Consider the following 26,663-nt stretch of genomic DNA (forward strand, 5'->3'; position numbering starts at 1 on the left):
ACCTCCATCTTTTCTGTCGTCGATTCTCCTACTGGTTTTATAATCCATCCTCATGTATGTAATAACGGATGTATTATTCAGGTTGCCAATGCACCCATGTCCTACTAAGTGTAACACCAGCCTCAGTCACACCCTTCTGAAGCAGCAAGGCACAACGTTGATAATGTCAGGTGATCACATCCTTTGTGAAAAGATGGGAAACAAGCACAGTGACCAATGGGCATGCTCCACACATCAACTAAGGGCCTGCAGGGGACACTGGCATGTTTATTGACAGGGCAGTGAAAAGAAGACTGTCAGCTTACTGAAGTCTTACCACCCACTCTTGAAGGAATGAATAAAGGAGCAATGATGGCAGGCAGAACAGAGCAGGTAAGACCAAATGTTTGAAGAGCAACTGAAGGAAAAATATGTGCAGGGATATACTTAGCTATACATGCGTTCACTAATGTTTGTATTTCAAATGCATCCTGGATGGTAACTTTAACTCCTTCCCGACATCCTATGTACACTTACAGCAGATGTTGGGTTTTTAAATATGGTGGCCCGTCAGGACCTGAGCAGACACCATATCTGCCAAGTGCCTACCGTTTTACATAGCCGACACCCAGTGGCAGAATCCATGATCAGCAACATACCTCAATTGTAACCACTGAATGTTTCATTACTGGTATTGTTGCACCCCCGGAGACTCAATAGCTCCTCCACTACAAGATTACAAGAGCTGTTTGATTTCTATGCAGTCTGGTTTCTTCTGAAGTCTCCAAGTCCTACTATAGCAAAGTTCCTATCAAGCCCTGCCCATGCCTCCCATAGACTGCAAAGGTAAATAATTGCAGTCTATGGGTTAAGTGATCAAGCAACCACATTTTAAAGTCCTATAGGGGAACCAAAAATAAATATAAAAACTGTAAAACAAGTTAAAGTTTATTACTATCACAATGTCACCATGTCAGAAAATCCCTTATGGTGAATGGCAGAATGGAATAAGTTGAAATGGCTAATATGCTTCATCTCTCCACAAAAAAATTGATTAAAAAGTGATCAAAAGGTCATACATGCCCCAAGATGATATTAATGAAAAAATTTAGGCCTCACACAACTCCGTACACATAAATAAAAAACAGTTATAGGGGTCAGAAAAGGGCAATACAAAAAAATATTTTTTTCAACGTTTTTTTGTTTGTTAATTTTATTAAAACACAGGAAAAACTATAAAAATGAAGAATTGCTCTAATCGTACTGACCCAGAGAATGAAGATAACATGTCATTTTTAACGCATAGGGAACATTGTATAAATGTAACCAATAAAACAATAACAGATTTTTTTTTCCAATTTCACCACATATAGTATGTTTTTTTGCAGCTTCCCACTACATTGTATGCAATATTAAATGGTGCCATTAGAATGTACACATTTTTTGGCAAATAACAAGCCCTCATACAGCTATGTCAACCAAAAAAATTTAAAACGGAAAATCGATGCATCATGAAGGGGTTAAATACAAAAAAAGTTGTGTAAATAAATTCCAGTTCATTAAAGTCTGGTGATCTAAAAACACTGGTCTAATCTACAAATAGCCTTGGCTTTAGCTAAAAGAACCATTTAAATATCAGAAGTAAAGGGGGTTATTTTGTGTCATCACCATTTGTGTGAACCTGAAGGCTTAATAGTCGCTATAATGTGGATCAAAACGTCTTATTTGCATGATATTCTGCAATTTCATGTTATCTCGCTTTAGCTGTAATAAAAGCAGAGAAAAGAAGATTAACTGGTATTTTTCTCCAGCTTAATATCGAGCACATTTTGGCATGCATCAGTTGCAGATTTAGCACTTTATCTAAATATAGGTCCTCGGCGCTGTATTACTTAACACGTCTTTACTACTCATTTACAAGGAAAAATGGTGCACTACAATGGAAAATGCAATTGACAATATATGTTTAAACCCTCACACTGATATTAAAATGAGACTTTCACCAATATATTCTTATATCAAGAACATGCCAGAGCCCGCGCACCCAATCAAGGTCTCTCAAAGTGGCACGGGATCTAACGCTAACCTATCTATGCCATATGAGCAATTACTGATAGGGGCATAGAGTCCGATACATAGCCAACTCCCAGTGGCCTTAAGTGTGAAATCACACATACAATGGGAGGAGGGAGGAGGCTGCGAGTCCCACCTATCAACAGGTGCACCTGAATGTTATCATTAAATCAAAATCAAGGCACATTCAAACCTGGAGTTGCCACACCTCCACACCTCCAGGCATGCATGTACAGACAAAATAACAAAATAATGTAGTAATAACCTTCCAATTATCATTCAAAAAAGTGTTTTTTCAGAGAGGAACAAAAGTACCCAACTTCTAAAAAGCTAAATATGGCCAACTAAGAGAGGGCATAGACCTAACTAACTGGGACAAAGCCCTAAAAAAATAAATAAAATTACAGCCACAAAATGGGATATTTGTAAAAGCATCCTAAAATCTAATTGTGAGAGGTACATACATTATAGGAATAAAAGGTTAAGGAACAAGAAAAAAACTATGTGGATAAATAGAGCTGTAAAGGAAGCATTTAAATCACTAAAACAGGAGGGGAGGGAGGAAGCACTAAAAAAAAAAAATAAGGAAAAAAAATTGAATATGTATGTAAAAAACAAATAAAAGCAGCCAAACTAGAGACCGAGAGATTAATTGCCAAAGAGAGCAAAGCTAACCCTAAGATGTTCTTCGGTTATATAAATGGTAAAAAGTATAAATCTGAACTGTCAGATGAAATGCAAAATGTAAAAGTAAATTCCTCATTAAAAGTGCCCTGTCTGACCTAGGAAAAAGTACAGTGGCGTTTTAAAAAGATTGAAATAGACAAATTGCCAGGACCAGATGGCATACAGAATGTGATGGATCAGAACACAATAGTCTAAGTTGGTGAAGTGAAATGAGAAAAATATATAAATAAAACAACTGTTTAAAAATAGAAAACAGAAAATTGGCATGTGCGTATGTATTCACCCCCTTTGTTAGGAAGCCCATAAAAAGCTCTGGTGCAACAAATTACCTTCAGTCAGATAATTAGTGAAATGATGTCCACCTTTGTGCAATCTAAATGTCACAAGAAGCATCACTAACCAAACACTGCCATGAAGACCAAGGAACTCTCCAAACAAGTAAGGGACTATGTTTTTGAGAAGGGCAAGTCAGAGTTAGGTTATAAATGAATATCCAAATATTTGATGATCCCCAGGAGCACCATCAAATCTATCATAACCAAATGGAAAGAACATGGCACAACAGCAAACCTGCCAAGAGACGGCCGCCCACCAAAACTCACGGACCAGGCAAGGAGGGCATTAATCAGAGAGGCATCACAGAGACCTAAGGTAAACCTGGAGGAGCTGCAGAGTTCCACAGCAGAGACTGGAGTATCTGTACATAGGAAGACAATAGGCCGTATGCTCCATAGAGTTGGGCTTTATGGCCAGAAGAAAGTCATTACTTTCAGCTAAAAACAAAAAGGCACGTTGTGAGTTTGCGAAAAAGGCATGTGGGAGACTCCCAAAATGTATGGAGGAAGGTGCTCTGGTCTGATGAGACTAAAATTGAACTTTTCGGCCATCAAAGAAAATGCTATGTCTGACACATCACCCCAAAAACACCATCCCCACAGTAAAACATGGTGGTGGCATCATCATGATGTGGGGATGTTTTTCAGCAGCCGGGACTGGGAAACTGGTCAGAGTTGAGGCAAAGATGGATGGTGCTAAATACAGGGATATTCTTGAGCAAAACCTGTACCACTCTGTGCGTGATTTGAGGCTAGGACGGAGGTTCACCTTCCAGCAGGACAAAGAACTGGCACCGGGACATCAGGCACCGGGACATCAAGGGGGAGATCCGGGAGAGTTGTGGGATGATAGCCATAGTTGGCATAGAATGGTGAGAGCCCGGTGGAGGAGTGAAGCTGATTGTTGAAGGAAAATTCCGCGAAGGGGAGATGGCTCACCCAGTCATCTTGTAGATGGGATGTGTAACAGCAAAGGAACTGTTCGAGGGTTTGGTTGGTCCTTTCGGTCTGCCCATTGGACTGGAGGTGATAGGCCGAAGACAGGCTGTGAGTGATATGAAGGCTACTGCAAAACTGGGTCCAAAAGCGGGAGGTGAATTGCGAGCCCCGGTCTGAGACGATGGAATCAGGGAGCCCGTGCAACCGGAACACGTGTTGGAGGAACAACTTCGATGTTTGTTGGGCCGTCGGGAGACCGGAGGTCGGAATGAAGTGGGACATCTTGGTACATCTGTCCACCACCACCATGATGGTGGTACAGGCTTGTGAAGGCAGTAAGTCCACAATTAAATCCATGGCTATGTTGCGCCATGGAAGGGTTGGCACTGGCAGAGGCTGTAATAACCCAACGGGTTTTGAGGTGGGAGTGCACACATGGAACAAGACTCTATGAAGGAACGTACGTCGGCTGCCAAAGAGGGCCACCAAAACCGACGTAGGATGCATTCCGTGGTGTTGCGCCTACCTCGGTGGCCTGCTGTGGGGTGGTCATGGTGATGCTGTAGTACAGGCAGTCACTGGGAGACTGGGACATAGAACCACTGTTGGTGGTAACGAAGCCCCTGCTTCATTGGCAGATGGGCTGCCTCCTCTGGCGCTGGCGTGCTGGCCCGTCGGATCCTCTCGATCAAAGAGTGTTGGGTGGCTAGAAAGTATGCAGCTGGCAGGATCGGTTCCAGAGGTGCAGGATTGGCCTCGGAGGAGCACATATGGGACAAGGCATCAGCCTTGCCGTTCTTGGATCCCGGTCGATAGGTAATCTGCAGGCGAAAACGGGAGAAAAAGAGAGCCCACCTGGCTTGTCGAGGACGCAGTCGCTTGGCACTGAAGAGATATTCGAGGTTGCGATGGTCGGTGTACACCACCACAGGGTTTTCGGCTCCCTCCAGCAAATGTCTCCATTCCTCCAGGGCGTCCTTGATGGCGAGCAGCTCCCTCTCACCCACATCATAGTTGCGTTCGGCCCCGGTGAGTTTGCGGGAATAAAAGGCAACGGGATGGAGAAGCTGCTTCTCCCCTTGGACCTGGGAGAGAACAGCCCCGATAGCCCCCTCGGAGGCATCGGTCTCCAGAAAAAACGGGCAAGAGGTGTCCGGTTGTACCAGTATAGGTGCCTGTGTGAACAGCCTCTTAAGGTGCTGGAATGCCTGTTGGACCTTCGGGGTCCATTCAAACAGGGTGTTGCTCCTGTTTAGTGCAGTGATGGGAGCGCAGATCGCTGAAAAGTTCTGAATGAATCGGCGTTAGAAATTGGCAAAACCAATGAACTGCTGCACCATCTGCCGATTGCGGGGGACAGGCCAATTCTGGACGGCCTGGATCTTCCTGGGGTCCATCTCCACTCGGCCTGGGGATAGGATGTAGCCCAGGAACTCAATGGATGAGACTTCGAAGGTGCTTTTTTCAAGCTTGCCATAGAGACTGTGGGTCCGCAGACGCTGGAGCACCGATTTGACATGCCGTTTGTGTTGTGGCAGTGATCTGGAGAAGACAAGGATATCATCCAGATATACCATGACATGGGTATCCAACAGGTCACAGAAGACGTAATTGATGAAGCACTGAAATGTGGCAGGGGCGTTACAGAGCCTGAAGGGCATAACAAGGTACTCGTAGTGCCCAAACCGTGAGTGGAATGCTGTCTTCCACTCATCCCCCTTCCTGACACAAATCAGATTGTAGGCCCCTCGGAGGTCGATCTTGGTGAAGAAACGGGCATCCTTGACTCTGTCCAGCAAGTCGGGAATGAGAGGGAGTGTGTACCGGTTCTTCTTGGTCATGTCGTTCAGGGCCCGGTAATCGACACAGGGCCAGAGACCCCCATCTTTTTTCCCCACGAAGAAGAGGCTGGCCCTAACTGGAGAGGTCGAGGGACGGATGAACCCCTTTGCTAGGCTCTCCTCTATGTAGTCCTTCAGGGCCCTGGTCTCGGGTTCGGACAGATTGTACAAGCGCCTGTACGGCAGTGGGGCTCCAGGGAGTAGGTCAATGGGGCAATCATAGGACCTGTGTGGCGGCAAGGCGTCTGCTCCTTTTTTTTCAAAAACGTCTGCATAGTCCCGATATTTGTCGGGTAGTCTGTGTTCAACGGTGCCCAGAACCGTAGGAGGGCTTGGAGCCGGAGACGCGTGAACAGGAGAAACGGAGGGGGGCGTGAAAGTGATGGAGCCAGAGGTCCAGTTGATCGTGGGGTTGTGTCTCCTAAGCCAGGGGATGCCTAGAATGAATGGAAACAAGGGGGAAGGCACGATGTCCCACACAATCTTCTCGGAATGGTAATGGCCAATGCGAAGGAACAAGGGATGGGATTCCATGGCGATAGGTCCCATCTTAAGGGTGCTGCCATCCACCAGATGCAGCTGGGATGGGTTCTTCTTAGGGTGCAACAGGATACCTAGTTGGGAAGCCAGATCCTTGTCCATAAATCAGCTGCTTGCGCCCGAATCAATGATGGCAGAGAGATCAATATTGTTGTTGCCCAGCTGCAGGGAGATGGGACGAGTTGTTATACATAGGTAGGTTAATGCATACCGTGGGTGTCTCCGGCCTACCTTCGGGAGGTTTGATGGGACAGTCCTTCAGGAAATGGCCCGGTTTTGCGCAGTATAAACACAGATGCAAGGTTCTTCTCCTGGTTCTCTCCACAGTGGACAGGGGACCCCGAACAGCCTCGATCTGCATCGGCTCCTCTTGGTTACCGTCTACCGGAACCGGAAGCCGTAAGGATTCCGACCGGCGCTCCGGTAGAGGCGGGGTGTGTTGTCGCTCCTGTCGTCTTTCCCGGAAGCGGCGATCCAGGTGGGTTACTGAGTCCATCAGGCCCCCCAAGGAGCCCGACACCCCAATGCGGGCGAGCTCATCCTTGAGCTGCTCGGACAAACCGATGTGGAACTGGTCAATCAATGCCACCTCGTTCAAGCCCGTATCCGGGGCTACCTCACGGACTTCCATGATGTCTGCCCTGGCGGAGGGTGCGCAAGGTACTCCTGGCGGTTGAAGAACGCAGGGGGTCATCATAAAGTCTTTGCATAGCTGCGGCAAAGAACTTCCAAGATGCCAGCACTGGGTCATCGGCTAGTAGGAGTTGGTGCGCCCAGGTCTGGGGAGGCCCTGAGAGCAAGGAAATTGCAGTGCGTACCTTGACGAAGTCCGTGGCATATGTACGCGGCTTCAGGGAAAACAACAGCTCACAGGAGATGATGAAGGAGCGGTACTTCCTCCGATCTCCTGAAAACCGCTCAGAGAGGCTGACTGACGGCTCGCTAGAGACCACTTCCAGGGTGCGCGCCGGCGTAGGGGGAGGCGAGGGTGGTAGCGCGGTGCGCTCTGCGATGCGTTGCTCCTGTGTGGCAACCCTCTGCAGCAGGTGCTCATGACTGGCTTATATCTCCTGGAAGGCCTGCGTCATGAGGTTAAGTTGCCGGGTCATGGCCTTCATGGGATCCACTGCTTTTGCGGGTTCCATGGTGAAGGTTGAGTTATTCTGTCAAACCTCCCAGGGAGCCAGTAGTGGGATGAGGAACCCACTGGCAGTAAGCAGCTGACAGCCCAGAATGCGGTACAAGTTTAGGGATAATCCAAGAGGGGTAGTCAATGTCCAATCCGGGTCGAGGCAGGCAGCGAAGGTTCAAGGCGGAAGACAGTCCAGGGGTCAGTAGCCGGGAAGGATACAAAGAAACAACAGGCAATAGGAGGATCTGCAGGGAAGCTAGGTGTTCACCATAAGGTGGAATAACTCAGCAATGAGCCAGAGCTCAGGCCAGGTCTTTATAGCCAGGGAAGGTAGGAACCACTCTCCCCAGGAACCAATGGCAGGCGAGGAAGGTGGAAGGTGTGTACTGGGAACCTCCCCCAGCAAGACTCACACCTGACAGCCGGATAATGCAGGAACGCTATGCACCCGGGAATGCGCGCGCAGAATGCGTACTGCGCATGCGCACACGCCGCGCACCCGCACCTCAGGCACCGGGTGTTCTACCAAGCTGAAGGGGAACCCGTGCCCTGCACCATGCCCGCAGTCCCCGAGTAGGGGTAACACCCCCTGCTTCCTGACAGACTTAAAGATTGCTGTTCACATGCGCAAATCATCCAACTTGAAGGAGCTGGAGCAGTTTTGCAAGGAAGAATGGGTAACAATCCCAGTCGTAAGATGTGGCAAGCTCATAGAGACTTGGCTAAAGCGACTTACAGCAAAAGGTGGCTCTACAAAGTATTGACTATAGGGGGGGTGAATAGTTATGCATATTGACCTTTTCTGTTATTTTGTCCTATTTGTTGTTTGATTCACAATAAAAAAAAAAAATATATATATATATATATATATATATATCTTCAACGTTGTGGGCATGTTCTGTAAATTAAATGATGCAAATCCTCAAACAATCCATGCTAATTCCACCAATTTTGAGGCACCAAAACATGAAAAAGGTCAAGGGAGGTGAATACTTTTGCAAGGCACTGTACACCCCCGTATCCTAAGAGAATTAACCAGACTCTTATTTCTGATATTTAAGGACTCTATACTGACAGGGAGTGTTCCACAGGATTGGCGCATAGCAAATGTGGTGCCAATATTTAAAAAGGGTCCAATAACAGAGCCCGGAAACTATAGGCCGGTAGGTTTAACATCTGTTGTGGGTAAACTGTTTGAAGGTTTTCTAAGAGATTCTATCTTGGAGTACCTCAATGAAAATAAGCAAATAACGCCATATCAGCATGGCTTCATGATGGATCGGTCATGTCAAACTAATTTAATCAGTTTCTATGAGAAGGTAAGTTCTAGACTTGACAGCGACGAATCAATGGATGTCGTATATCTGGACTAGTGATGAGCGGCAGGGGCTATATTCGAATTATTATTTTCTTGATTGTGAAAAATCGGCAATATAATATTTGCGTAATGCGCGTGAAATACAGGCGTGGGTCACTTTTGCTACATTTCCCAAGCTGCTAGAAGTTTCCTAAAACTGAAGAAAATGGTTGGCATGGCAGAACATTTAAAATGGCTTTATATGCAGTTAGAGTGCTCCAATATATTTACGACTGCGCTGATGCGAATATTTTGGCGCAATACGTGAAACTTCACATTTTAGCAGGTCTGCATGTATGTATGTATGGACAGCAGAACCTATCCCCCTATCACACTACCTAGCACCCTGCACTGCAACAGCTACACTATCAGGATATAACCTACACTGACTATCTCCCACTAACTATCTGTATTATATATATAAGCTAACTATCTATCTTATGCAGTGTGAAAAGCCAGAGCACAGCAATGACACTGCTGTCTCTCTCAGAACTTTAAAAAAAAACTGCAGAAAATGGCTGCTGGGGGGGATTCTCATATAGTAAGGGGTAGGCAACTTTCCTATTGGTTGCTTAGCTCAGACAAAGCCTTCTCATTGGCCCAAAAGCAAGAAGGGAGGTTACTGATGAAACAAAAATATAGAATATTCTAAATTACGAATATATATCACTATATTCTAAATATTCGCAAATTCTCGAAGTGCTGATATTTGGGAATTAATATTTGCGATTCAAATATTCGCGCCCAACACTAATTTGGACTTCTCCAAAGCGTTTGACACTGTCGCATAAAGGTTAGTATATAAAATGAGAATGCTCGGACTGGGAGAAAATGTCTGTATGTCGGTAAGTAACTGGCTGAGCGAGAAAACAGGGTGGTTATTAGTGGTACACACTCAGATAGGGTCACTGTCACTAGTGGGGTACCTCAGGGGTCAGTATTGGGCCCTATTCTCTTCAATATTTTTATTAATGATCTTGTAGAAGGCTTGCATAGTAAAATATAAATTTTTGCAAATGACACTAAACTGTGTAAAGTAATTAACACAGAAGAGGACAGTATACTGCTACAGAGGGATGTGGATAGATTGGAGGCTTGGGCAGAGAAGTGGCAGATGAGATTTAACACTGACAAATGTAAGGTTATGCACCTGGGAAAGAATAATGCAAGTCACCCGTACATACTAAATGGTAAAACACTCGGTAACATTGATATAGAAAAGGACCTAGGAATTTTAGTGAACAGCAAACTAAGCTGTAGAAACCAGTTTTAGTCAGCTGCTGCCAAGGCCAATAAGATAATGGGTTGCATCAAAAGGGGCATAGATGCCCTTAATGAGAACATAGTCCTACCACTTTACAAATCGCTAGTCAGACCACACATGGAGTACTGTGTACAGTTCTGGGCTCCTGTAAATAAGGCAGACATAGCAGAGCTGGAGAGGGTTCAGAGGAGGGCAACTAAAGTAATAACTGGAATGGGGGACTACAGTACCCTGAAAGATTATCATCATTAGGATTATTCACTTTAGAAAAAAGACGACTGAGGGGAGATCTAATTACTATGTATAAATATAGCAGGGGTCAGTACAGAGATCTCTCCCATCATCTATTTATCCCCAGGACTGTGACGAGGGGACATCCTCTGCGTCTGGAGGAAAGAAGGTTTGTACACTAACATAGAAGAGGATTCTTTACGGTAAGAGTAGTGAGACTATGGAGCTCTCTGCCTGAGGAGGTGGTGATGGTGAGTACAATAAAGGAATTCAAGAGGGGCCTGGATGTATTTCTGGAGTGTAATAATATTACAGGATATAGCTACTAGAGAGGGGTCGTTGATCCAGGGAGATATTCTGATGGCCTGATTGGAGTCAGGAAGGAATTTTTTTCCCCTTAAGTGAGGAAAATTGGCTTCTACCTCATAGTTTTTTTTGCCTTCCTCTGGATCAACTTGCAGAATAACAGGCCGAACTGGATGGACAAATGTATTTTTTTGGCCTTATGTACTATGTTACTAAAAGGCAGAAAGATGCTCAAAACCCCATATGCTGTTGCGCATATATAATCTTCTTTGTAAATGTTTGTTTTATATAGCCATTACATCCACACATTTAGCTCCCCCCACTGTAGGATGTTTATGTGGTACATTTGGTCAGCTGCCAGCATCCTCCATTGTATGCATTTTTGCTGGGGATTGCTGTTAGCAACGAATCAGATGTGCATGATTTGCTCCCCGAATTATATATGTGCAGTGTCCTGAAACAAACTGCTTAATACTGTGATCGTGTTTCATGTAAATTGTGCTTGCATAAGAGTTCCAATAAAGTTGCATAGGAAGGGGGAGGTTCTAACAAGCCTCCCAGGGCTGACTCCGCCCTATACACAGTACAGAGGAGAAGGAGAAGAAGGTCAGTGTGTGATGTCTGACCATAGCAGCCATTTTGGAGAGTTATCCAAACTCCATAGTTAGTTCCATGCACCAGCCCATAGAAGGGAAAGATTACAGAGGAACAAGGCATATTGAGAAGAGAATATTGGCAAAGGAAGGTAACTGTCGTTTATCAGGCTCTAGTCTCCTTTGCATTAGGTGGAGAGATTCTAAGCTACAAGCTGCCCACCATAACCAAGGACAAAAGGGCCATTTGTCAGAATATAGAATTCCTAGAGAGGATACAGAAGTATATGATTATACATTACAGCAGAGATAGTACATCCCTCCAGCCTGGAGAAATAAGGGAGAAAGATTGATTGTCATGGAAAAGTGCTCCTTATGCAACTTCTGGGAACTAATCTGAATCACTGTGAAAACTGCTTTGCTGTTAATGACTTTTGCATACATCGATGACCTTTGGATCAGCTTCAGTAAAGTACTGGGAGTTTGTTAAGAAACTTGGTCTCCTTATTCTACATGATTTCCTAATTGTACCTCATGGTGCTGGTGTCACGAACACAGGGGCCCAGCCACCAAAGCACCCTAAGCATACCCACTACCATCAAGGGCACCTTAACTTTCATCTGGATGGTGTTCCCTGCAATAGAGAGTGCACCGGAGGATTTAGTCTTCCTCATCACTGCACGTCGACCCAGGGAGCTACAAAACTGTATGACTACTAGCCCCATCCGCCCACCGTGCTCTCACATACTGCCCCTGCAGTCCTGTCTGCTGAATATGCGCAACAGCATATAGGGTTTTGAGCATCTTTCTGCCTTTTATGACTTTTTTTGGTTATTTTGTCTGTACATGCATGCCTGGAGGTGTGCCTTGATTTTGATTTAATGGTAACATTCAGGTGCACCTGTGCGGCCTGCGTCACATGAGCCGGTGATAGGTGGGACTTACAGCCTCCCCCCTCCTCCCATTGTATGTGTGATTTCACGCTGGAGGCAACTGGGAGTTGTTGGCTGTGTGTCAGATTCTATGCCCCTATCCGTAATTACTCATATGGCTTAGATAGGTTAGCGTTAGGTCCCGTGTCACTTTGAGAGACCTTGAAGGGGTGCGCGGGCTCCGGTATGTTCTTGATATAAAAATATATTGGTGATTGCATTTTACATTGTAGTGCACCACTTTTTCTTTGTAAATGTTTGTTTTATATATTACATCCACCCATTTGGCTCCCCTGTGTAGGATTTTTCTGTGGTACATGTGGTCCACTGCCAGCATCCTCCATTGTATGCATTTTTGCTGGGGATTGCTGTTAGCAATAGATCACGTGTAGGATTTGCTCCCCCGATTATATATGCGCAACAGCATATGGGGTTTTAAAGGGGTTTTGTTATTTAGTCTTTACTACTAAAAAAACGGATCCAGTGTCCATTGATTTACAGAGGTTTTAGTGCCAGAGACAGTTTCTTTCTTTTCGATATAATACAACCAGATCCGTTTTGAATCGATGCAGCCGGTTGTATTTTTATTATAACAGAATCGTTTTGCTGTGATTTTGAGATCCCATGCTGGATCTCAAAACTGGAGGTAGCCTTATCTGTAAAGTTTTATCTATAGCACCCTTAATCTAGGATGTATTTGTGGCTGAGACTCTAAATGGGAGCTAATCTGCCAAGTATTCTGGGGTTGGGGGGACTCAAGAGCTTAGGTCCCTCTATGGTGGGGATCAGCAACCTCCGGCACTCCAGCCGTTCTGAAACTACAACTCCCAGAATCCACCTTTCTATGATAGTTGCAAGAACAGCCTGGAAGTGTGCATGCTGGGAGTTGTTTCACAGCAGCTGGAATGCTGAAGGTTGCTGATCCTTGCTCTATGGAGTTATCTGAGGCTATAACTCTGAGGCAAGCATCTGAAGCACATACAGTTGTGACTAGGGTTGAGCGAACACCTGGAAGTTCGGGTTCGCCGGATTCGGCTGAACTTCGCCGCAAAGTTCGGATTTGGGACCCGAACTTGACCCCGAACCCCATTGAAGTTAGTGGGGACCTGAAGTTTGGGGCACTAAAATGGCTCTAAAAAAGTCATAGAAAGGGCTGGAGGGCTGCAAAAGGAAGCAAAATAGGGGTAAGAGCAGGAAAATTGCCCTGCAAAGAAATGTGGATGGGGAAATAAATTAAAAGAACATAGAATTTTAAAAAAAGGAAAAAAATTATGATCTTGAACTAGGAGGCGGAGGTCAAAGTGGAGTAGGAGGTTGATGAGGCGGTGGATGTGGCGGTGTAGGTGGAAGCGGTGGTGGAAGTGGAGGAGGTAGCCTACACTATTTTTGTATTTTTTTAAATATATATATATTTTTTTTTTATAAGTTTGGGAAGACTCCAAAACATTAGGAAATATAAAAAAGAAAACAAAATTTGGTTCTTCCCAAATTTATATAAAAAAAAATACAAAAATAGTGTTGGCTACCTCCTCCTTCTCCACCACTGCTTCCACCTACACCGCTACGTCCACCACCTCATCAACCTTCTACTCCACTTTGACCTCCACCTCCTAGTTCAAGATCATTATTTTTAACCTTTTTTAAATTCTATGTTATTTTAATTCATCTCCCTATCCACATTTGTTTGCAAGGCAATTGTCCTGCTCTTACCCTTATTTTGCTTCCTTTTGCAGCCCTCTAGCCTTTTCTATGACTTTTTTAGAGCTATTTTAGTTCCCCAAAGTTCGGATCCCCATTGACTTAAATGGGGTTCGGGCTGAAGTTCAGTTCAAGTTCGGGTCCCGGCGAACCTGAACTTCCAGGTGTTCGCTCAACCCTAGTCACAACTGTATGTGCTTCAGATGCTTCCCTCAGAATTATAGCCTCAGATAACTCCATAGAGCAGGGATCAGCAACCTTCAACACTCCAGCTGCTGTGCAACTACAACTCCCAGCATGCACACTTCCAGGCTGTTCTTGTAACTCTCATAGACATAAAAGGTGGATTCTGGGAGTTGTAGTTTCAGAACGACTGGAGTGCCAAAGGTTGCTGATCTCCACCATAGAGGGACATAAGCTCTTGAGTCCCCCCAACCCCAGAATACTTGGCAGATAAGCTACCCCTATTTTGCTTCCTTTTGCAGCCCTCTAGCCCAGGCATGGCCAACTTACGGCTCTCCCACCATGCCCTGCTGTAGGCTGATAACTGTAGACTGTCCGGGGATGATGGGAGTTGTAGTTTTGCAACAGCTGGAGAGCCTCAGGTTGTTCATCCCTGCTCTAGCCCTTTCTATGACTTTTTAGAGCCATTTTAGTGCCCCAAATTTCAGGTCCCCATTGACTTCAATGGAGTTCGGGTTCGGGGGGGTCAAGTTCGGGTCCCGAACCCGAACTTTGCGGCGAAGTTCAGCCGAACCCTGCGAACCCGAACTTCCAGGTGTTTGCTCAACCCTACCTGATTAATTTAAATTAAAATCATACATAATCTAGTACATGACAACCTCTTTCTAACAAAGATAGAAGAATCCCTGTACCTCACATTGATTGAAAGATCTTCCCTTTCATTGCTCCAATGGTTTTTCTAAATGTATTATTTCAAGCTGGAAGCTTAGGAGCCGTGTTCTTTTCTCAGGGGCGTGTCCTTTTCAACTGCCACTAGCTGCAGCAGAGGATGGAACAGAACAAGTCCTTCCACCTCAGTGAGCAAGACAAATTAGAAACAGGACAAACAGTAGGTGATGCTATACAGATACATTCAATTGAATAACTCAGTAGCTGTACATTTTTTATTACATGTATTTAGAAAAATATTCAGGTCCAGGTGCTGGTTTGAAAACTGTAGAATATTATTCACGGGACAACCCTTTTAACACTCCGGGTCTCCTGTTCCAGACTGAGTGGTGGAGAAGGGCTCTTTCTGCAGCCAGTTGTCTTACAGCCAGAAACAAGATTATGAGATGGAGGAGAAAATTGTTAATTTCCTGGGATGCATACAGAAGAATCCTTTACAAATATTTAAAGTTTTCATTACAATATGAGACAATGAAGAATCAAAGGCAGAGCAGGAGATTAAGGGAGAAATGTTTTTTATTTTATATTGCTATGTATTTTCTACATTTATTGTTTCAGGCATGAATTTTCTAGAAGTGGTTTTCAAACGGAACAAAATGTAAGCTTATTGGGGCAGCTATACTAAAACTAGAATGTGCCAATGTTTTTAAGAGGCAGAGTCCTCGTAATACATTTGGCACACTTCCAGGCAGTCTGTATGCCAGACTTTCAAATCTACACCAGCATCCTGACTGGATTGAACACTCAGATAAACATTTGGGTTTATCTGGACAGACCAGAAATCTTTATATTGCCTCATCCTTCTGGCCGTCTCCTTCTTTGTGAAGCATGGTGACCACTCAATCGGAGACGCCAGATGAGATAAGATGTGAGCAATTTTAACAAATTTGATTTGGGCACTTTGACTTATTTATTTAAAAAAATTGCTTTGTCCCGAATTAATTTGTCAAATCAGCTATATCCCGGCCTGCAGGGAGAGTATATATCAGTGTACATCACCACCTAGCTATCTAGCTATCACCAGCACCATGCATAGCTAGTCCTTTCTGGTAGTGAAACAGTTACTGTAACAGGCAGGTGGACACCCCAATAACAGTAGAAACTGACATCTTATTCACCCCAAATTGAGAAACAAGGCGTAATAGAATTGCTTATCTATTAAACAAGGTAGACACCCCAATAACAAAGTATCTGAAGTGGAATTTTATCAGAATTTCCAGAAAAATTTAATTTGTCGCAAAGCCGGATTTCCTAGCGCTTCGTGGTAACGAATCAATTTTCCATGAAAAAAAAATACATACCTCATCCTTTTGTGCGCAAATAGGACGCCACAGACATCTTTATTGAAGATACCGCGCAAAATCTCTTGCACAGTGACGTATGATGTCAACATAGCGGGCGGCGTGATGATGTCATCACATCACCATGAGAGATTTTGCAATATGTCTTTTTAATCAAGATGGCCGTGGTGGCCTCGACGTGATCAAATTGATAAGGTGAGTATTTTTTATTTTTTTACCGGATTAACTCTTGAATGCCCTCAATGTTAATCTCAGATGCCGCGATCAACGATGAATGCAGCATTTGAGGGATTCAATGATGGGGGCAGTGCGATCGTCTTTCCCCATCATTGCGCCCGCTACATACAGAGAAATGCTCTTCGTCACAAAGTACTTCCTCACAAAGCGAATTTCTTTGTGAAATTCGGTGAAGCAGCTGAATCAAATTTATCAGAACTTTGGTAATCTCTACCAATAACAGTAGACGTAGACAGCTTATTCACACCAATTTGAGAATGAAGGCCTAATAGAATTGCTTATCTATTAAACAAGAAGGACACTGTTTAATTAGAGAGCTCCGTGCCCTACACAGGGATTGATGCAAACTGTACTGTCTCCTATGGATCCCTTTAGCTTCAGATTGCAGCCCCTGCACTGTCCCTGCAGTCTCCCTATGTTATTCCTATGCTCTCCCTACAATCTCCTTACACTGTCCCTGCTCTCTCCCAATCCAATATTCCACAATTACTATATTTTATCAAGATACTGTCCCTAGTGCTTGTCATGTCTCTATGCTCAGCTCACAGTGAAATGGCAGAGACCTCGTGGGATGAGGCTGTTACATCACAGGGGCTGGCTAGCTGCTGACTGGCTGTCTGCATGGCATTATGGGTGATCTCACGTTCCCAGAGTGGGTGCAGGTCCATAAGAGAGTGAAGACTATAGCCCACAGATCTACACATCTCAGCGGGGAGAAGACCCCGCCATTCTGCTCTGGACACCACTTTGCTTGACAGGGAGAGAGAATCTGGCCTTTTGGCGACACTACTTCACTCACTGTGCTTCCCCAGTGTTTGAAAAGTCACAAATATGGTAGGTGCCATAATTTGCCCCCTTTTTTTAGGCCACAATGGTGGTCTAAACATGATAAATTCCCCTCATTGTTTCAGCGCTATACTAGGATCGTTTTCAGGATCATGATAATGTACACTTTTGTTTACCTTCAGAATAATCTGATCTTTACTTGAAAACGTTTTCTATTACTAATACTATGTTACTTTAATGAAACAGAAAAACTATTGTATAGAATGTTTAGACATGTACTATTTTTTATACTGACACAATAATTAAAATTACATGAATGAAAATTAATCTATCTCAATTCTATCTATCTATCTATCTATTTATCTATCTCTTCTCTGCAGTAGCAATGGTTTGGGGGGCACTCTTTCTTCTTACAAGTATTTTTCAGTGTAGTTTTCTCCCACAGATGTTTGGTGACAGCAGAGCAGACTGTCCATTTTCTTTTTAAGAGTGGCTTCCATGAACTTATGGCTTTTATCAACCGAAGCGCTCATTCTCCTGGCCTCCTCGTCTGCTGCAGACACGACTGGCAGTATCATTACCCTTTAAAAGCAGCTTCCTACTGTCTAATAAGTATCGTGTAATCTATCTATTGTAGAGAATAAATGAATAAAGTATGAAATTTTGCACAACAATAAGCACAATAATGACCTATTATCTCACATAGTCAGCCCTCTTGAAGTTCAATGTCAAGCTAAAGTAGGCTAGAACATACTATATGACATAAATGTTAATAATTTGTGGCAATGCAGCATGGCTGTACAAACACAAATGCTAACAGTTCTCTCTGATGTTCCGTCTGATAGATTCTGGCATGCAGACCTAATTCTGTCATGTGAAGTTGTCGCTGCTGCAGATAAACAGTTTACCAGCAAACATGTCCCATAATGACGGGATTAATATAAGTGTTAATTAGGGATAAGCAAAATAATTTTCTCAGTTTAGCAATTTATCAGATTTTGGGTCACAGTTGCAAACCACTTTGCAAAATGAAAAAGAAGTGTATGTAATTGTGCTCCAGTAGTGCTGGAGTACTGCATACTCTCTTTTTTTACAGTATGTACTCTGTTTTTTTAAACTGTGCAGGTGTAACAACCCCATCTGTTTAGTCGACTGCAGAACTGGTTTTCACCTATGACAATCTCTAAGGGCAGACTGGCCACAGACCCTACAGGGAAATTTGGCTGTGGGCCGATGCCCAAGGGGCCACCTGGGCCCTCTTCATGGCTGCAGGTCTGGTATATAACAATCTGTCACTCAAAGCATTAATTATTGCTAAGAGCATTAGGTACTTATGCACCTGGCCTACTGCCGCAGGTGTCCTCCTGAACCCAACTGTATCATTGACCTCAGGATGAGCTGAAGGCAGCAGTATTTTGTGCTACGCTGTGGTATTTGCTTTTGCTGAGGTGGTATTTTGTGGTGCACTGTGCTACTTGGTTCTGCTGGGGTTGTATTTTATGCTGCACTACAGTATTTCAGACAGTGCCTACTTGTGTTGCCCCACCTTCTGTCAATTTGGACCTGCCTACAACATTGGGGCATTCTTAATTTTTTTTACAGGGCCACTTTATGTTCCCAGCCCGCCCATGGCAGTCTCTTTTCTCTGTACTAACAGTGTCTCTTGGTGCTCAGATGCCCCCAGGACGGTCACAAGCAAAATACATAAAGCACTTATCAAGACATGCAGGCAACAAATATATACAAGCAGAATCACCGATAGATGACAGAAACTAAAGAATGATGGCAAATGATGGAGGAGATGGCTGTCAGGCAATGGAGCACATGGAAGATGTTCTACAGATTGAGAGTGGTGAACAGAAATAAAGAACACTGAGCCAAATCTGATATTACCCCAGCAAGTCAACAAGAAGGATCTAGGACCTACAGACAAATCAAAAACTAAACTCAGCAAACAGAACCCACAGGGAAACAACAGACTTCAATGCTGGCAGCAAAGAAAAGGCCAGAAGGAAAACAGGTCCCAAGCTACACTGACATGACACCAACAGACTTGAACAGGACCTTAGGAATACTAAGGATCTTGGAGACACATGCACAAAGCACACACTATACCAAAAGGGCAGAAAACACAAACATATAAAGAAAGGCTAACCAAAAAAAAAAACATCTCACTAAATTAACCCAGTTGAGCAAACTGAGCATCTGATCCAGAGTTTTGGAGTTGTATATTGTCCCAAACAATATTAGAAAACCAGAGAAAATGAGTCCTCATTACAGGAGGAGGTTCTTTTGATGGTGTGGAACATATATTACTTTCAGCAACAAAAAAGTTTACTGTCATATCTATCTATCTATCTATCTATCTATCTATCTCTCATCTATCTATCTATCTATCTATCTATCTATCATTGGAAACACATATTCACAGTCTCTTAAAGAGACAGACTACAGTTAAACATCCATATTCCAGAGGGACGATTAGCGTACTCATGTTAAGGGACGCTCCTTGCAACTACATATATTGTAGTCAATATTTTCACTCTTTAGGTAGTGCTAGTCCTAAGGGGGGGCCTCCCTGATTGAGGGGCAGTGTAAAGCCTCTATGTATCAGAGGTCAAGCTCAGGGTCTCCAATCCTTGCAGTTCACACATGTGATTGGAGATGGCACAAGATGTTAGTTTTGTACAAATCTGTCTACTGTACGCTCTGATTGGATAATGCACTAGCGTTGTCACCTCTCACCATCATCTTAGGGGCAGGCATTCTTCTCTCCACTACTCCCTCCATAAAGCAGTGAAGGGTGTGCATTTGTGGAGCAACCTAGGATCTAGGCATATATTGCAACATTCCCACAATATTGCAATATGCGGACATGTTGTGATATACAGTATGTCTAGATATAGTCTAGGTATGTCCATGTTCAGGGCAACAGGTACGCCATGCACTACCTTGTGCATCTTGATATAGCAGGCAGGATCACCCAGTGATGATGCATAAATGTGGTGTGCATTATTTTTTTTATTTTTTAGAACTGAAGTGATTTGGTTTTAAATGCGTTATTAAAGGCAAACTTTTATAGCATTTTTATTCCACCAGTCTTACTGTTAAACTATGGAACATATGGTGGTTGGTGAGGATAGGTGATATCTTGTATACTCTGCTTTATGTTCTGCAACTGTATGAACACATCATGAACACATACATCTGTATGAAGTTGCTCTACAAATGTTGTACAAAGTCTTAGTTGTGATTTACCGTATATGTAGATTTTTTCTCATATGTTGATACTTTTAGTCTAACAAGTTCAACTTGAATTATAGAATGACATGCAACTGTTACATTTCATTGCATCCTATAAATACATTATGTCACATACTGTATATCAGGGGTACGTACTGTAACTACTTTTAGTAAATATTCACTTACCTAGGTCTGGTGTCAGGTGAAGGTCCAAGCTGAGCACCAGCATCAAGGCCAGAGTGTGGTTTGGCTGGGAAGGCCAAGATTGGGATTAGCTACAATGAAAAGGTGGCTGAGCCACTAAATGTTCAACTTTTTGCAAAGGGGTACACTAGAGTGGCCACTTGGTTAACCCCAAAAAGAAGGAGACCCTAAACCACACCCCCAATCCCACTCAACCATACCCCCACTGCCAGTAACAGTCCCCTGCATGAGAAAACAGAGGGAGACCTTAAAGGGGTTCTCTGGGAATTAAGAAAAGGAAAATACATGAATATTACTTTATTATAAAAATAAACCTAAATACCTCTGTTCAGGCCTTGCACCGGACAAAGGACAGGGAGCCAGAAACTGGACTGTCCATCCTAAAGCCAGATGTCTGGCTACCCTACGGTACACGGATCATTGTTACAACTCCCCCATGAGCTGTTTTATGTCTGCTGCTCCCTCTGACCGCACTCTGCGGTTTTGCTCAGCATTGGCGCTGCTTGCTGCTGCCTATCCGTTCTGTCTCGCTCTCATCACGTCTTCCCCTCCGGTTCCGTAGGCGTCCATCCTTCTGTTTCCTCCCCTACTCTCCGTAGTCCCCTCCTGCTTCCCCTTGATGCCCCGTTTTGCATTGCCATACTCCACATTCAGACAGGATTAAGATATTTATACTTATTTAGGATTATTTCATTTTAGGCAATTAAGTAAAGCATACTTAAATAATCTTACATTTCTGCTTTATGTCTCTAAGATCTGACCAAATTCAGGTTTAAGAAATAATATCTGATTGCTTAACCTCCTATTTCATTTAATGTTTCGGAAACATATTGATTGGGGTCTTGAATCATAAATTAATGTTTGCACGGCTATGTCCTTGCATTGTATAGCTTTTTTATGATTTCAGTGAGAAAAACACTAAATTATACAACAATGTGTATGAATCTATCCATAAATTATACATTACACAATATGCTTTTGGTGAAACTGGACTGCAGAATAAGGAAGACGTCAGCGCAACAAGAAATACCATGAGGAATCGAGAACGCTGCAAAGAATGTCAGGTGTGGGGGAGCAGAACAATGTTCTCTTGTCATAATCCATTATTATGGTCCATTCTATGCCATAACAAGTCAATATGCTTAGATCCATAACCATCTCTAATCTGGGCTGATTAGGCAGGTATGGTGTGAACCTTCTGGCAACCCGTTCCTATATTATCTGATATTATACAGCTCGGGACTGGTTTTCTCTCTTGGTTTGATATGACTTTATTTATGAATGTCACTGCTTTAGGCATATTTTCTGTACTCTATAGACTAGTAAGACACTGAAGCATGGGAAGTTTTGAACTTTTTCAGCCTCTGTATCAAACCCTACAATACTGGAATTAGAGTGAAATCCTATTAAAATGGTTGATAGGAATTATAACCAAAAATAACATTGTATTCTCAAAAATAGACAAAGGTCCCTAATGGATGACCCTTCAATGCAAAATCTACAACAGGGCATTGACCTACCACATGTTATTTATAATACTGGTGTAATTTTATGTGGCAGATGGGCCTTATAGCAGGGATGTTGTCTATATCAGGGATGCCCAACCTGTGGCCCTCAAGCTGTTGCAAAACTACAACTCCCAGCATTCCTGGACAGCCTACTGCTATCAGCCTGCAGCAGGGCATGGTGGGAGATGTAGTTTTAAAACAGCTGGAGGGCCACAGGTTGAGCATCCTTGGCCTATAGCTACGTTATGCCTCGTTCTTCTGTTTGTTGAGAAATGTCTAGTGGAGCACTGGGGTTTTCTAAGCCAAGGGCATAGCTTGGGGGGCAAGGAGGGCATGTGCCCAGGGAAGTAGCACCAACAGGTCACTTTGCATCTTGGACATGTATTTAGATACAGAGCCACAGAGTCAAAATGAGCATTTGCCCCAGATGAAAGTTAACGCAACCTACGTCACAGATTTACCCAAAAAATATTTTATTAGGTAAAAGGCCAGGCCACGTGGCCCGTAGGACTCCATGATCATCAATGGGGTCTTGTTGGGCATCGTTTGTGTCTGTCATGTGACGAATCCAGCCCTTCCGTTATTTTTGTTGTTCTGTTCTTACAATGAAGCACCAATGTAGATACTGCCTGTCACCTCCAAAAGTGATATAAAACTGCCAGCATTACCTTATAGCAGCCCCCAGTCTGTAATTGATCATGTGTGTGAGCCTGAAATACGTCAATCCATACTTGTGAAAAACACTTTTTTAATCTCCCTGAGCGCTCTGTTTGCAGTGAGCTTGAAGTCAAGGGGGCAGCGGCCTCCTTACTTGAAGTCAAGCAATGCCCGCCTCTTACCCGTCCCCTCCTGACTATGATTTACATATTTACCATTCCTTGGGATCGTGCCAGTCTGGCGCCTGAGCGGTGCGCCGCTTGTGACTGCCCGATCCCGTCTCGGGCTCCCGAAGTCAGCCGGGCATAATTTTGTAACTGCGCATGCGCCGGCCGTCTCTCGCTGTGAATATAACTCGCCGGCGTGAGCGCACGCCGAATCAAGCCGGCCGGCGCATGCGCAGTTAAAAAATTATGCCCGGTTCCCTTTAAGCCTGACTATGGCTATTCTGACGTATTCCACAGGGCTGTACAAGGATTTCCACATTTACATCAGCCGCTGCCCACACACTTGTCCCAGCACACGCTTTAGCGTCAATGTGATAGCGAGCCAAGTAAACCACACAAAGGGAGAACATACAAAATCATGCAGATATCGTCTCTGGTCAGATTTGAACCCAGGGCCCCAGGGCTGCAGACAACATTGCTAACCACCACTTCCCACATTGTATTGTAGTCTTGTTATATTGTAATGGAAGCATTGAATCATTTTTATAACATGACATGATTCAGCGCGTGCGTCACCAGCTGTCACCTTTGGTTTACACCAATATACGGTAATACATTTTGACAGGTTATTATTATTTTAACAATTACAGCAATTCTAAAATAGCAGATCATTTAACCTTTATTGTAACGATTAATAGCAATTCACATGCTGTCAGTTACCGTCTTCATGGAAAATCTTGAAACATTGTCTTGGGTTATTTTTATTAATAAAAGCAAATCCAGGATCCCCCTCGTGTTACTTCCCTTTTCCTTCATGATCTGTATGATCTGTGTTACAAATAACCTTTGTGTTTGGGGTTATAATTGCTTGTGGAATTATTCTGTTCTTGTAGTAATGACTTAATTGTTACTGTTATACACAGCAGCCAATCTGAGCTAGCAGCGATGCAGTATAAAGCATGACGAATGCTAAAAGCCAGATGGCTATGAAATGAATAACATGTAGTTCAACCAAACTGAACTTAGATTACTATAGTATTCTATGGTTATCTGACTTTACAGCAGTTTCGCAGAACCATGGTGGGTACCGTTCTTGTGAACCTAAGTAAGAGGTGAACTTGAGACCCAGAGACACTAGTTATAGCTAGAATGCACTCATGTACACATATATCACTAAGGTCCTATGGGCCCCAGGACAAACTTTAGTTCTGTTCCCCCCACTCCCACACTACCTCCATGTGACCATGAAAACAAAGTACCACCACAGAGTGAGATAATATCATCATATTGATACTGAATAAAAACCACTGTTCCAAGACCACAATTACCACCAGTTCTGCACAGTCGCTCTGCAGGCTAAATAAGTGATTACAGTACAGTTATATCCAGTGATTTACAGGTGATGTCTCTGATTGGAGACATTTAATTTCCCTTTTCTTCTCCATCTGGCCCAGACTGTCATGAAATCTTCTCCCAGCCATGACATATCTCATAGCACACATACATCTTTGGCTCATTACTTTCCAGTATGCTTCCCACTTCCACTCTTGTCATCCATAGTGACACAGGTGGCAATAATGTCCCCTCATTGCCATACACAGTAATAATATTCCACAAATGGGCCCCACAATGATAGCGCCCCTTTTGTGTCATACAGTAATTATAATTCTCTTTGTGCCTCTGTGCAATGATTTTCCCTTCTGTACCACCATGCCTTAGTAATGCCCATATATATGTCCTTATACAATAATAATGCTCCTTTTGTTCCCCATGCAATAATAGTGCCCCCTTTGTGCCCCATACAATATTAATGCCTCGAGTGTGTGCCTCTATGTAATGTTCCCCTCTGTGCCTCCATGCCATAGTAATTCTCCCCTATGTGTCTTTATACAATAATAATATCCCATTTTGTCCTCTCATGTAATCATTATGTCCCCATGCATTAATAATGCCCCCTTTGTGCCCCTGTGCAATAAAGATGCCCTTCTTTGTTCTCCTATCTGATAATAATGCCCCTCATTATGACCCCATGTGATAATAGTGATCCCCCTTTGTATCTCCCTACAAGATTAATATCCTACTATCCTGAGTATGCAGTCACTGCCATCATTACGCCACTGCTTATGGATCACAACTCAGGACTAATGAAACATAGCTAAGATAGCAATTAAATGAAACAAATACTAGTAAACATTCATGTTGTTGGAAGAAAGGGCACTCATAAACTTCTAAGGGGTGCATGCCATTATCCCCTCAAATGATTCTGATTTCATACAGAGCAACGCAGAGTTGTCTTTCTACCAAATTCCTTATGGATCTGACAAAAAAGTTAATTAAGGCCTGCTCCACCAGATCTGATACTACAGAGTTATTCTCCCTTACAAGCAAATGACAAAGCACTTTAGGCCTCTTTCACACGGGCGTTTCGGGAAAAGATGCAGATGCGTTGTGGGAACATGCACGTTTGGCACTTGCGTGAGAAAAATCTGCATGTTTGGTACCCAAACCCGAACTTCTTCACAGAAGTTTGGGCTTGGGATCGGTGTTCTGTAGATTGTATTATTTTCCCTTATAACATGGTTGCAAGGGAAAATAATAGCATTCTGAATACAGAATGCATAGTACAATAGCGCTGGAGGGGTTAAAAAAAATATATATAATTAAACTCACCTTAATCCACTCACCTTAATCCACTCACCTTAATCCAGATAGAAGCTGGCATCGCTTCTATCTTCTTTTTTGCTGTGTGCAGGAAAAGGACCTGTGGTGACATCACGTCACCACAGGTCCTTTTCCTGCACACAGCAAAAAAAGAAGACAGAAGAGATGCCGGCTGCGCGAGCAAGTGGATTAAAGTGAGTTTAATTTTTTTTAATTTTTTTTAACCCCTCCAGCGCTATTGTACTATGCATTCTGTATTCAGAATGCTATTATTTTCCCTTATAACCATGTTATAAGGGAAAATAATAATGATCGAGTCTCGATCCCAATCGTCTCCTAGCAACCGTGCATGAAAATCGCACCGCATCCGCACTTGCTTGCGGATGCTTGCGATTTTCATGCAACCCCATTCATTTGTATGGGGCCTGCGTTACGTGAAAAACGCACAAAGAGGAGCATGCTGCGATTTTCACGCAACGCACAAGTGATGCGTGAAAATCACTGCTCGTGTGCACAGCCCCATAGAAATGAATGGGTCGGGATTCAGTGCCGGTGCAATGCTTTCAACTCACGCATCGCATCCACGCGGAATACTCGCCTGTTGGTAGCACATGTTGTGCCTACAGCTCTAGGGGGCACCTCACAGCCCTCTGCATTTACATCTGCTTCTGTATTAGTGTCATAGTGGCACAGACGGTAGAATGTCCACATCATCCTTGTGCATGCAGTATATAATACTTTGATTCTTTTTAACTAACTTTTGGATTTTATTCAAAAAAAGTTCATAAAAGCAACTTTGAAATGTAAATGTTGCATTTTGCGTTCCTATGAAACGATTTTGTATTCCAATGTTTTGTTCCGCTGCCAATTAATAATTGCAGGAGGGAAAATTCATTAATGTTTCATTTGAATTATAGTCATTTTTATTGTTCACTTCCAAGAAAACAAACTAATAGCGATAATAACCTTAGGGAAAATTTGCATTCACCTCAAAGAATCAATGCAAATGAGCTGTGCAGTAATAATAGGATAAAGTACAGTACTTTAATGTGTGGACACTGATTAGAGCGACACGTGTCT

This window comes from Bufo gargarizans, chromosome 3 (assembly GCF_014858855.1).
Source record: "Bufo gargarizans isolate SCDJY-AF-19 chromosome 3, ASM1485885v1, whole genome shotgun sequence".
Classification (NCBI taxonomy): Eukaryota; Metazoa; Chordata; class Amphibia; order Anura; family Bufonidae; genus Bufo; species Bufo gargarizans.